Source organism: Phyllostomus hastatus, unplaced genomic scaffold, assembly GCF_019186645.2.
Source record: "Phyllostomus hastatus isolate PE091 unplaced genomic scaffold, TTU_PhHast_1.1 phas_contig_86, whole genome shotgun sequence".
Classification (NCBI taxonomy): domain Eukaryota; kingdom Metazoa; phylum Chordata; class Mammalia; order Chiroptera; family Phyllostomidae; genus Phyllostomus; species Phyllostomus hastatus.
Window position 1 is genome coordinate 68,193,428 of NW_025333977.1, and position 13,333 is coordinate 68,206,760.

General features: G+C 39.6%; 1 pseudogene; it reads right to left on the reverse strand.

Moving 5' to 3' along the window:
• Positions 1–5,290: 5,290 nt before the first annotated feature.
• On the reverse strand, positions 5,291–8,500 carry LOC123827406 (annotated as a pseudogene).
• Between the last annotated feature and the right edge of the window lie 4,833 nt (positions 8,501–13,333).

Sequence of the window (13,333 nt, forward strand, 5' to 3'; positions counted from 1 at the left end):
TTTTATTTCCAAAAATGATGAGAAAGTGACAGTAACAGCTTTGGGGTAAACTCTCAGCCTTGAGCAGCACCTCAGGAATTACCTGAGGTCTCATTCACTTCAGTCTAATTGGGCTGCAGCAGATTCAGCCTGTGAGGTATGAGTTTGCAGTAAGGTCACTGACACCTGGTTTTTAGTATCAGTGGTACTATGGCTGTGGAGCCTATTCTTTTGGGTTACTCAATGATAAACAGTAATTAAATATGTCTTGTCAAGTGCTTACTAGTTCAAGGTTATTTAGGTACAGCATAAGAGCCTGCACTCATGGAATTTTCAGTTTCTTTAAGGGAACAAGACACAGAAACTTAGATGGTAGGGCAAGTCAGTATATGGTATATATTAAGATGAACAGTTAAGACATAAGTAGGTAGAAACAGTTGGAGAAAATTGATTGATAAGTGGGACTGAGAGAAGTTCCAAAGGCTAGGAAGGATGAATGAAAAGGCTACTTACTGTATTAGGGGAATAGTTAAGCAAAGAAAAAGAGATTGAAAAGAGAATAGTATGTTTCAGGGACAATGAGGAGAATATTGGCTGGAGTATTCATTCCCTGGGGCTATTATTACAAATACCACAAACTTGGTGTTTAAGACAACAGAAATTTATTCTTTAATAATTCTGGAGGCTGGAGGTCTAGACTCATGGTGTTGACAGAATTGATTCCTTGTGGAGGCTCTGAGGGAGAAACAATTCCACACCTCCCCCCAACCTGCTAGTGGTTGTCTTTGTTGTTTCTTGACTCATAGATGCATGACTCCAATCTCTGCCTCTGTCTTCACATGCCTCTTCCTTGTGTCCCTATCTCTTAAAATTTCCCCTCCTTTCTCTTATAAGGATCCCAGTCATTGTACTTAGTGCTCACTCTAAATTAAGAGTAATATTACCCAGAGATCCTTAATTTAATTAAATCTCTAGAGACCCTGTGTCCAAATAAAGTCACATTTACAGGTATCGGTGATTAACACTTAAACATATATTTTTGGGGGATACTATTAACCCACTATAAGTAGTAAAGGCAGATTAGGTTGGATAAATGGGAAAGGTCTTATTGTGGCAGGTCCTGAATTTTTAAACATGTTACATGTAGTAGGGATTCTCAGTCAAAATGGTCATGTTTTGTGAAAAGATTATGGGGTGGGCTCATGTGGGGTCACTTGTGGTGAGGACTGAGGATCAATTATTATGAAGGAAAGAAGAGTAATGTTCATGTGATGATTAATTTTATGTGTCCATTTGACTGCCCATGAGGTGCCCAGATTAAACATTACTTCTGGGTGTGTCTGCGAGGGTATTTCTGGATGAAATTAGCATCTGAATTGGTGGACTCAGTAAAGTACACTGTCCTCCCCAATGTGGGTGGACATAATCACTCAATCCATTGAGGCTGGAATACAACAAAAGGTGGAAGAAGGAAGAAGTCATTTTTTTTTCTTGCTACTTGCCCAATTGAACCAAACGCTGGTCTTCTCCTGCCCTTGCACTTTAATTAGGAAAGAAGGGAAGGAAGGAAGGAAGGAAGGAAGGAAGGAAGGAAGGAAGGAAGGAAGGAAGGAAGGAAGGAAGGAATGTGATACCTGTGAGGCACAATAAAATGAAGCACAATAAAGTCTGGTATGCCTGCATCTGATAAAAGGTTAATATCCAAAACAAAAAAAAAAACTTATACACCTTAATAGCAAAATAGTAATTTAATTTAAAAAATGGGCAGAAGATCTGGAACAGATATTTTTCCAAAGACATACACATGCCCAATAGGTACATAAAAAGGTGCTCAAAATCACTAATCATCACATAAAGGCAAATCAATGCCACAAAGAGATGTCACCTCACCCCTGTTAGGATGACTATTATCAAAAAGACAAGAAATAATGAGTGTTAACAAGACTGTTGGGAAAAGGAACCCTGTTCACTAGTGGTGGGGGCAAATTGGTGCAGCCACTGTGAAATGCAGTATGGAGGTTTCCCCCCAAAATTAAAAATAGAACTACCATGTGATCCAGAAATCCCACTTCTAGATATTTATTCAAAGGAAACAAAAGCACTAATTTGGAAGATGTCTGCACTCCATGCTCATTGCAGCATTGTTCACAGCAGCCAAGACATGAAAGCAACCTAAATGTTCATCAATGGATGAGTGGATAAAGAAAATGTAATGCACACACACAGTGAAATATTATTAATCATATTTAAAAAAAACAATAAAATTTTGCCATTTGCAACAACATGAGGGCATTATGGTAAGTGAAATGTCAGACAAAGACAAATACCATATGATCTCACTTAATTGTGGAATCTAAAAAACAAACACAAACAAAACTGAGTTAATAGATATAGAGAAAAAATTGGTGGTTGCTAAGGCAGGGGATATGAGATGGGCGAAATGGATGAAGGTGGTTTTAATGGATAAACTTTTAGTTAGAGCATAAAAAAGTCCTGGGATGTAATGTGCAACTACAGTTAATGCTACTGTATTGTATATTTAAAAGTTTCTAAGAGAATTATCTTATTACAAGAAAAAATATGGTTCCTATGTGGAGGCAGATGTTAACTAGACTTATTGCTGTGATTGTTTTGAATATTAAATCATTATATTGTATCTCTGAACCCAATAGAATGCTATATGTCAGTTATTCTCAAAAAAGAAGGAAGTGAATAGCCCAAAGTACCCTGGAGAAGTGTTTGAGCAGCAGTGACACAATAGTGGTTCAGTTTCTCATGCCTGTTTTCTTTCTTGACGTAAGGAAAATTTGTAAGCTGTTAACTTTGTATGCTTTTCACGGACTATTGTAAAAGTTTCAAATGCATATTAAATTTAGTCTCTTTTTAACTGCCACAGGTTCTAAAGAAAAGGGAGAAATTCACCCGAAAGGTTTATTTCAAGAGCAACTTTGTTAACTAAAATATTGTTAGCATAGTTCAGTATATAAACTTAATAACTTTTTTAATACAGCCATTTGTCATTTATAAACACAATCCCATTAACCTGAATAATTAACTCTATTCTCTCCAGTTCCACTTAGTCAAGTTTTGGAGTAAGCACAGATTTTTCTGTAGCTTGTTTTATAAAATAACTTCTTACAATCTGCTTTATGTGCATTCACACATGTGAAAAAAATACTGTAGGACAAAGCCTCAATCTTTATGTAATATCTATGTGAAATTTAATATCCTACACACCAAAATAGTTTTCATTTTAATTAATTAACAATTAGGTTAACTTATTTGTCTTATAATACATTATTGAATTACCTTACTACATGCAGTAAATTCTATGAAACTATAATGTATTAGCAAAATATTATTGTGAATCCAGATCTCCTGAGTTTTTTAAAAAGCAATTTATTAAAAAATAAAATAATAAAAGAGCAACTTATCTTCAAAAATGAAAAAAAAACCACTTTTGTGTTTCAAAGGACACTATGAAGAAAGTGAAAAGACAACTCAAAGAATGAGAAAAATATTTGCAAATCATATATCTGACAAAGGACTTATATCCGGAACATATAAAGAGTTTTACATGTGATAAAAAAAGACAAATAAAACAATTAAAATAAGGGCAAAGGATTCAAATAGACATTTCTCCAAAGAAGATATACAAGTGACCAATAAGCACAGGAAAAGATGTTCAACATCGGTAGTCATCAGGGAAATGCAAATCAAAACCACAATGAAATACCAATTCACAGACACTAGGATGGATAATAATAATAAAAAAGATGGACAATGACAAATGTTGGGGAGGGTTTGTAGACATTGGAACCCCCATATATTGCTGGTAGGACTGTAAAATGGTGCAGCCTCTTGGGAAATCAGATTGGCAGTTTCTCAAGTGGTTAAACATAGAGTTACAATATAAGTTACTAATTCCACACGTAGGTATATATGCAAGAGAATTAAAAACATGTGTCCACACAAAAGTTGTACACAAATATTCATTTCAGCATTATTCATAATGGCCCCAAAGTGAAACAACCCAAGTGCCTGCAAACCAATGAATGAATAAAATATGGTATATCTGCACAATGGAATATTATTGGCTCATGCTGTGAAGTGAATGTTTGTGTTCCCCCAAATTCCTATGTTGAAGCCCTTAGTCACAATGTGATGATATAAAGAGTTGGGGCTTTGGGGAGGTAATTAGATTTATATTAGTTCCTGTGAGTGGGCCTAATGGGATTAGTGCTTTATGAGAAAAGAGACACTTGAGCTTCCTCCCTCTGCCAGGTGAGGATATAGTGAGAAGGTGGTCATCTGCAAGCTGAGATGGAGGGCCAAACCAAGAGCCAAATTGGACAGCATGTTGATGGACTTCCAGTCTCCAGAACTATGAGAAATAAACATCTGTTGTTTGAGCCACCCACTGTGATATTTTGTTATAATAGCTTGAGCTAAGGTCTTGAAAAAGAATGAAGTACTGATACATGCTATACATGATGAACATTGAAAACATAATGTTAAGTGAAAAAAGCCACACACAAAAGACAAAAAACACAAAACAATACAAAACAAAAAAACCCAGCAGCTGAGAGGGAGCAGGCCCATTAAAGCCACTTAAATAAGCTAATAGAAATTTGATTGGACCTTGGCATTACCAATCATTTCTACCATAGGAGAGATTCTTAGATCAAAACATCTCCTTTAGGAGCAGACAATAGTTGGCACACAAGGCACAGCCCTGGGTTTGCCTCTCACACCTTGGGTCAATGGCACCTGTTTGAACATGTGAACCAGGAAGATATCTTAATGAGCAGAGGCTGAAACCTGAATGTTGTGAGCATTGCTTTTTAATTTCTTTTAAAACTGGGCCCACAGTCTTGTCTTTACTTAAAAAAAATTTTTTTTGATTAAAAAAAAGAATGCAAGTCAGTAGAAAATCCAATACACTAGCTTCTTCATTCTAACAACACTTGTAACAAAAATCAATTTTTTAAGGGGGGAGATGGTAGCAATTAATAATTACTGGAATCCCTTGTCCTGTGAATGAGTAATGACAAGTTTATAAGGGAGCTTTTGAAAATTTTTAAATTTATTTCTTTTATTATAGTAACATATACATAGCAAAAAACTTACAATTTTAACCATTTTAAAGTATACAGTTCAGTGATAGTAAATACATTCACATTGTTGTGTATGAGGCTATGTTTGAAATTTATTTTTTACTTGGTCATGTTTTTCCTTCAGAATATAGAAGTCCACACACACTCAGTTCAGTGAGGTCAATATTCTTGTAGAGAGAATGACATCAATAAGGCTAATTTTGAATTACTTTATCTACTACTTGTTAGGTAGGCCGTGTGAAGTCTGGATTAGCAAATTCTTGAAGAAAGACTTCAGGATCTGTCATAACCAACGTCAGTGGAAAATTCTTTCTTTGAAATTGCCTTGAATCAGCACACTGTTTAATCCACTTGGCCCATGTGTGTAATACTCATTAAATTCTTTCACTAAATCAGGGCAGACATAACTATAGCACTTCTTTACTTTCATAGCTGTTTCTAGGGATTGTTTTTAGAGGAATTCCTACTTCTCAGCCTCAGCAGTCACAATGAAATAAATACATTACAGCTTCCTCTGTGGTTGGCATATGCTTACCACAGCTGCCAGTCACAGGTTCCTCAGCCACAGGAGGGACTAGAGTGACACTGTCTTCACTGTCTGTTGCCATACTAGTGATGAGCAGTTTTTCTACTTGTTTTGATACCCAGGATGTTAATGCAAAAACAGCCTGCATAGCTATGTATAAGCCTGGAGTATTGAAGGACTCAAATAGTGTTTCAGCAGCATATTCAGCTTTCTTGATTATTTAGTGGAGGTTTAATCAAAAGAAAACAATGACCTTTAAGTATTTAGAGAACACTTGCTTCATAAGCTTTTCTATCAGGTCAGTCTTTAAAGTACCATGTGCACTGGCCACTTCCTGGTACCTGTGGCCTTTTCTATTACTTCATTCCAGTAAAGAAGGCTAGAACATGGCCACTTCCCTCACTCTCTTTTTTACACTCGATTGCCCACTTTTTCTGAGTCATTGATTGCAGTACATAAAAGGATAATAAACTTTGGTCTGTGTTGGCATCATGTTCTTATTTTGTAAACTCAGTGCCATGATTCACCACAAAAGCTGGTAGCTGTCCTGCCTTCTTCCTTTTCTCCTGCCCTTGCTGCTGTCACTGTCTGGTCTGCTGGTTTTGTTCTGAGACTGGTGACAGCGTATGGAGGCTATTTAGCCCTCCACAGTTGGGTTGCTCTCTCCTGCAACTTTTTCCTCTCATATCACCTTTTCCCAGAAAGCCAAGATGACCATAGGTGCCCACACCCCAGGCAGACCCAGTCTGGTGCATACTCAAAGTATTCTGCATAATTGTTTTGAATGGAGGAGATAAGGCAGCAGGATGAAATTTTGATTTCTAGGTTATTGTTTGCCTCATTGCTTATTTTAAAAAACCATAGAAGTCAAGCCTAGGCTAGCAATGGTCTCATCCTTAATTTTGACAAGAATTTAATATTGGTAGGTGATAAGTAAAGTATAGAAAGAACCAAACGGTGGCAGTGTGTGGGCTAAGATCACTGAGGAAAATAAAAGAAATGGGATGGTGAGATCATGAATGATGCACTGTAAGTGCAAAATCAGATATTTAGGCTGAATATACTGCTAGAAGGTGGTATATCTAGAGGAAGGTTGGGAATGGTGCATGTGCAGGGGTGAAAGCAGTAAGCGTGTTCTAATTCACTAGCTTTCTGGGCAATGCTTTCAAACCAGGACACACATCTGAATGACACATGAGGTTAAAACAAATAGCTCTCTGGGTCTTACCTGAGGCCTTTCAAAACAGACTCTCCAAGGGTAGCACTTTTACCTTTAAAAAGCTTTTTAGGAGATGGGTCGAGGAAGAATTATTTGAGCTAGCAGAACTATTTTGCAATGTTCCAGAAACTAGTTTGTTGCTCTCTCTAAATAATAAGGAGGGGGCCTGAAGAATTAATAGTCTCACAGAATGGGCAGGAATTGTTTTCCACTGGGCAATCAGATTGTGAGCTCAAGAATGTGTTTGCTAAGCCCATTTAAGAACATGCAAATCAAAGAAGCCATGCAATGAAAAGGGAAGAGAGAGAAAGGCTTTGAGGGCACTGAGCAGATCAGAGGCAGCTGTTGGGTCCCAGCCATTGGCCTGTTGCAGGGGCAGCTCCTCCATGTGGAGGATGGCTCTCCAGAGCAAGGGAATGGGACCTGGGCAATGACAACACAGTTCAATACAGAGTAAGACTGAATGGAAGAATTCAAAACAGGCTAGGAGGTGGCTCAAATCTGACCTTGTGCCTGAAGATGCAACCTTTGTTATCTAAGTTCAATCCCTAAGAAAGGAGGGATGGTGACCAAAATAGAATCACAAAAGGAAATTATGTGTTTGTACTGAGTTGTAAATACATGTGGGATGACTGCTTTATAAATCTGGATATCAGTGTGTATACCATATTTTATTTTAATTACATTAAAATTATAGTACACTAAAACCTTCATGAAATCAGAGACTTTGTCTGTTTTGTTTGCTGCTCTATCCCCACTATGGAGAACAGTGTCTGGCACATAGTAGATTCTTGTGGAAACTCAATAAATGTTGAATATATCCATTATTTCAAACACGAAGTCAAGAACATCAGAAATACCCAAACACAGGTGAAGCCTGCCACCAACCACACTGGGACTACACATCCTTGCCCCTTTAACAGAGGCACATATAAAATTGATGTTGAAGTTTGGTCTTAAGTGAGTTGTTTTATCTATTCCTCTTTTGTTTCTTGGTAAAAGTTAATGTCTTAATTCTATCTTCTTCCCAGTTAAGATAAGCTCTCATATATCCTTCATTAATATAAAATGTAAAAAAAAAGTCAAGGTTTTCATTATTATTCTTCCAAGGGTGTTTATATTTTCCAAACTGAAAAGATGAGGGCTTCCAGTCAAGATGGTGATGTAGGCAGACATGGCTCCCCTCTTCTCACAACCACGTCAAAATTAAAACTAAAATATAGAACAACCATCTCTCAGAAATGTCAGAAACTGAGTTGAATGGAAGTCTGACAACTACAGAATTGAAGAAACCACATCCACTCAGACTGGTATGAGGGATGTGGATATGGAATGGGCTAGCTCCGCAACCATGTGGATAAAAATTTAGGAGGGATATCTTGGAAGCGAGCAGTCCCAGACCCACACCAGGCCCCCCATCCCAGGATCATAGTGCCAGGAAGGTAAGTTCCCACAGCTTCTGGCTGCAAAAACCAACAGATATTGAGTCAGTGGAGGAAGCTGCTGGACCTCAAAGTAGTTCCTCTTGGGGAACCCACACACAGACTCACCTACTCAGACTCACTCTTTTGAGCTCCAGCACTGTGGTGGCACCAGAAGGGCACCAGCAATATACAAGGAGAGACTAAAATATCTGGCATCAGGGCGAGCAGAGGTCATTGTCCCTTTGCTGAACCCTCCCCCAATAGAGCTGGTAGGCTGGCACCATATCTGCGACTCCATCAACCTGGCTAACACTGTGTGACCCACCTTGGAGATCCACAGAGGCTCCACCCCCCCACCCAACTTACAGGCCCACTCAAGCTACTTTTCCGTAAGAACGGCTGGTCTTGGCTCCTAAATCCTATCAAACAAGAAACAGCTGGCTTCAGTGAGCCTTGGTTGTGGCAGCCAGATTAGTGTCAGCTTCGTTTCACGTGGGAATCTCCAAACCCAGCATGAGTAGCACCCATCTCAGATTACTCAATAGCTAAGGCAGGGTGGCCCCAGGCAAAACAAAGGTGAGGGCTGACCTTGGCCTGTACCACCTGGGAAACCCCAGGGCCATAGCACCCAGTGGGCAGCTACAGACTACATTGGAGCACCACCACCCTGTCTCTGCACAGCTGATCCTCCTCCATGGAGAGATGAGGTTTGTGGTCAGTGGTCACAGCCAGTCCTTGCAGCTGACTGGCCTGGGTACATCCCTACCATTGATCTGCCAACAACAACCAAGGCTCAACTACAAGAGGGGGCTGTGCTCATCCCACACAAAGGACACACCTTGAGTACCCAGGTTGGGTGACAGGGGAGGCTGTGCCACTGTACCCTACAGGACACCTACTACTTTAGGCCAAAGTACCAAGACATGGAGTCAAAGCAGCTCTATCTAATACATAGAAACAAACACAGGGAGGCTGCCAAAATGAGAAGACAAAAGAAATACGGCCCAAATAAAAGCACAGACCAAAAGTTAAGAGAAAGAACTAGATGAAAAGGAGATAAGCAATCTATCAGATACAGAGTTCAAACCACTAGTTATAACAATGCTCAAGGAACTTAGTGAGGACCTCAGCAGCATAAAAAATATCCAGTCAGAAACAAAGGATACACTAGCTGAAATAAAGAGCAATTTGCAGGGAAACAACAGCAGAGTGGATGAAGCTGTTATCAAATAAATGATTTGGAACATGAGGAACCAAAAAACAACCAATCACAACAACAAAAAGAAAAAAGAATTTAAAAAATGTGGTTAGTATAAACAGCTTCTGGGACAACTTTAAGAGGTCCAACACTTGCCCCATATGGGTACCAGAAGGAGAAGAGAAAGAGCAAAAATTGGAAATCTCTCTGAAAAAACGGTGAAAGAAAATTTCCCTAATTTGGTGAAGGAAATAGACATGTGAGTCCAAGAAGGCCAGAGAATACTAATTACAATGGATGCAAAGAAGCCCACTCCAAGACACATCATTACTGAAATGCCAAATGTTAAAGATAAAGAGAGACTCTTAAAAGCAAGAGAAAAGAAATTATTGGAAGGGTGCCAAATGGGAGGGGAGTTGTAGGGGAAAGGGTGAAGCATTGAGGGGATTAGAAAGTACAAATAGGTAGTTACAGAATAGCCATGGGGTTGTAAATTACAGTGTAGGAAATGGAGAAGCCAAACTTACACACGTGACCCATGGACATGAACAATGATGGGGGATTGCCTGAGGGAGTGAGGGGTGCTGGGTGGAGGGTGACAAAGAGGCAAAAATCAGGACAACTCTAATAGCATAAGCAATAAAATATAATTAAAAGAAGAAAAGTAAAGATGATGGCTTAGCATGGCATTTGAATTATAATTTTCATAATGGGGAAAGATTTATTTTTCAATATTCAATTGCTTTTTTTCTTTCATTCACCGTAATGTTTTCTGAGGCTCACCCATGTTTGTTGTACAAGTATCAATAGTTCATTTGTTTTTATTGCCAAATAATATTCGATTGTATGACTATATCCCATTTTCTTTATCTGTTCATCAACTGATGGGCATTTGTTGTTTCTTTTCCCAGTTTTCTGGCTATTCTGAGTAATGCTGCTAAGAACATTTGTGTGCAAGTTGTTGTGTGAACCTATGTTTTCATTCTTCCTGGGTAACTACTTAGGAGGTGTTCTGGGGCATTTTCTGTGGTAACCTGTTGTGGAATGCAAAGCGCATGGGCCTAGGGGTTCAGGTTCTGGTGAAGCTTGATTCTGTTACTAGCAATTGTGTGATGTTGATCAAATAACTTTATTTGGTTCATTAAAAAGGCTTACAGTCCCTACTGTAACTTTAGGGTTACTGTGAGGATTGATGAATCAATTGTTTTTACTTTGGAATTCTTACTGACATTGAAAGTTTGAGAAATGGTGTGCAAAGTGATTTGACATACATTAGACTCTGGACAGAATAATGAAACTCTTAGCAGAAAACAAGCTACTATGGACTTGTTATAAGAATAGAATCTATTTTTGTCCTTTTTCTTCCTTTCCAAAGAAGTGGCAAAGAACAATTTCTTTTTCTCCCTGGTTCTGAAGGATATGTTGCATGTATTGGCAATTCTTCCCCTTACTCAAAAGTGTATCATGCTAAAAGTTACCAGGATCTCTTAGCATTCTTAGCATTTGGTTTGATTCCGGGGTGAACAAACCAGGTACCACTCCACAATCAAACTGCAAGCAATTGCTTTTGAAGTGTTTGCCTAACTGAAGGTGGGCAAAGCCAGCCGTAAATTCCAAATGTTTCATAGACCACCCACTCAGAGAACTCTGGTGGTGCACACACACACAGGAAACCACCCTAGGAGACAGTCACTCAGAATTGAGTGAGTCACAGTCACCAGCTGCTAACACGCTTTGGCAAAGGCATCAGTTATCATCTCCAATTTGGGGGGTTTGCTTTTTGTCCAGAGCCCACATCAAACACATTGCTGCAATGAAGCAGATTGTCTGCCCCAGAAAGTTTCATGGAGATGTTTTCTTGTACTTCTCTGATGCATATAAATGAAGTGAAAATTCTGTTTTGCTTTCTTCAGTGTCTGAAATGTAAAGATCATAAAGGACAGATGTGATCATAACATAGCAGTTCTTGGAAACATATTCTGTAGTTTAAACGAAATCATTATCTTACCATGAGTGAATTATCTACTATGAGTTTCTGAAAAGTCTATACAACCAGACTTACATTGTCTTCTGTTGTTTTTAGTTTGAAGTTGTGACAATTTACTCTATTTTTCTTTCAAATGTGCTATTCATGCTTAAACAGCCGTGACTTCCAAGGTTTTGGAAATTGCATTTGGCACTATTTAAAGCAAGGATACTTAGTGATTATTTATTATGTTTCTGGTTGTATTCCACCCAGCAGAAGTCTCTTGTCCAGGGCATACATCTTTAAAAAGCATATTATTTCCTGTGCTTGCCTTGCTGCATGCTTTTGAAGAAAGGGCTCTGTAACTACCAGTAGAAACCAGATTCAAATAAATGTGTGATTCAAATAATGTCAAAGGCACTTCTGCTCAGATAACTTAGGGACTCTATCTATTTGCGACTGAGATACAAGCTTTGGTTCCCTGGCGCCACTGTTAAACCCAGAATTTTAGGTGATGATGGTAGTGTCCAGACTCACCAGCACCATCAGGCAACTTTGAGAAGAGTGTTAAGACACCAGGGCCTAGGCATCTCCCTGTGACTGCTGCTTTGCCTCATTTGTAAATGAGTTGCTTCAGTAGGAGGAGCAGATGTTGGGGAAAACTTGTCCTGAGGGCTAGTTATGGTGAAAGGGCAAATCTTCTGCATGGTTCTCAGGTTGTGGTGGCTGCTGCCACCGCCACCACCGGTCCTGGGACTTTGGGAGTTTTTTTCCAGGTAGTCCTCCTGCATTTGTGGGAGACCTGACCCTGCTGCCCAGGTCAGCTCTCAAGAGGTAGGACCTGGATGGAATGGGTTGAGGCCAAACCAAGGACTTGAGGAAGAGAGCAATTTATATTCTTAGTAAAGCCTAGGCTGACTTGGGATGCAAAGAAATATCTGAATTCTTCAGTCCAAACCCACTGGTGTAGAAGAAGAACTGCTACATGAAAGGTTAGTAGCAGAGAACAGAAAAGATGAAGTAAGGTAGGCAGAGCCTGGAGAGCCCTTCTGAGGCAACAGTGCTTTGATCTCTTTAATTTATTATAGCTTGAAATGTGACTGATGGGGAAGGAATTTTCCTCCTACTTTAGGTTCTCAGTGCCTTACATCTGAATGATTGGATCTGAGAACTTGTGCCACATGAGAAAACAGAGACCCATCCAAAGGTGTTGCGGGCTGCCCTGCCTGGTCTCATGAAGCTGTAACCCCCCAGTGACTTAGGCTGAGTGAAAGACCTCTGGACCAGGAGCCATGAATGAGACAAAACTTATTTCCCTGGCTTGAACGGCAGTCAATGATGGGTAATAATTCTTTTGGATAGAGAATGAACTTAAGACAGATGCGTTCATGAAGGAATGACAGGGGCAAGACTCATGGGGCTGTGGAAATAACGGGGTGATTGACATCAATCACCAATTTTGCCAATGCCTGAGTCTTTGTTCTTGGATGCAGGGGCGAAACAGCCCAGATCAGAAACGGTGGACCTCTGGGGTAATCAGGCCTGGGACATAGAATATGCAAGATCCTGTGAGATCTGTTTGCTGGAGGATGTTATTAACTTGGAATTTAAAAGCACAGATAGGAAACCAAAACTAGCCCTTTAAGCAATATGTTAAAAACCCCAAACCTTGTCTGGAATCTCAGTAGGAGTGCTGTCCCAACCTTTGTAAGTTGTTTACATCTTTTGTTCTTTTCTGCCAGACTGTGAATCCACAAACTAAGTCTGTTTTCTCAATAAAAACCTGCTTGGGTATGGACACAGCATGCTCCCCACGTGAGGAGTGGCCATGGCGCCCTCCAGAAGAGAGGGTGGCCAAGGCGCTCCCCACCTGAGGAGTGGCCATCCTGTCCAGATTTCCCCAC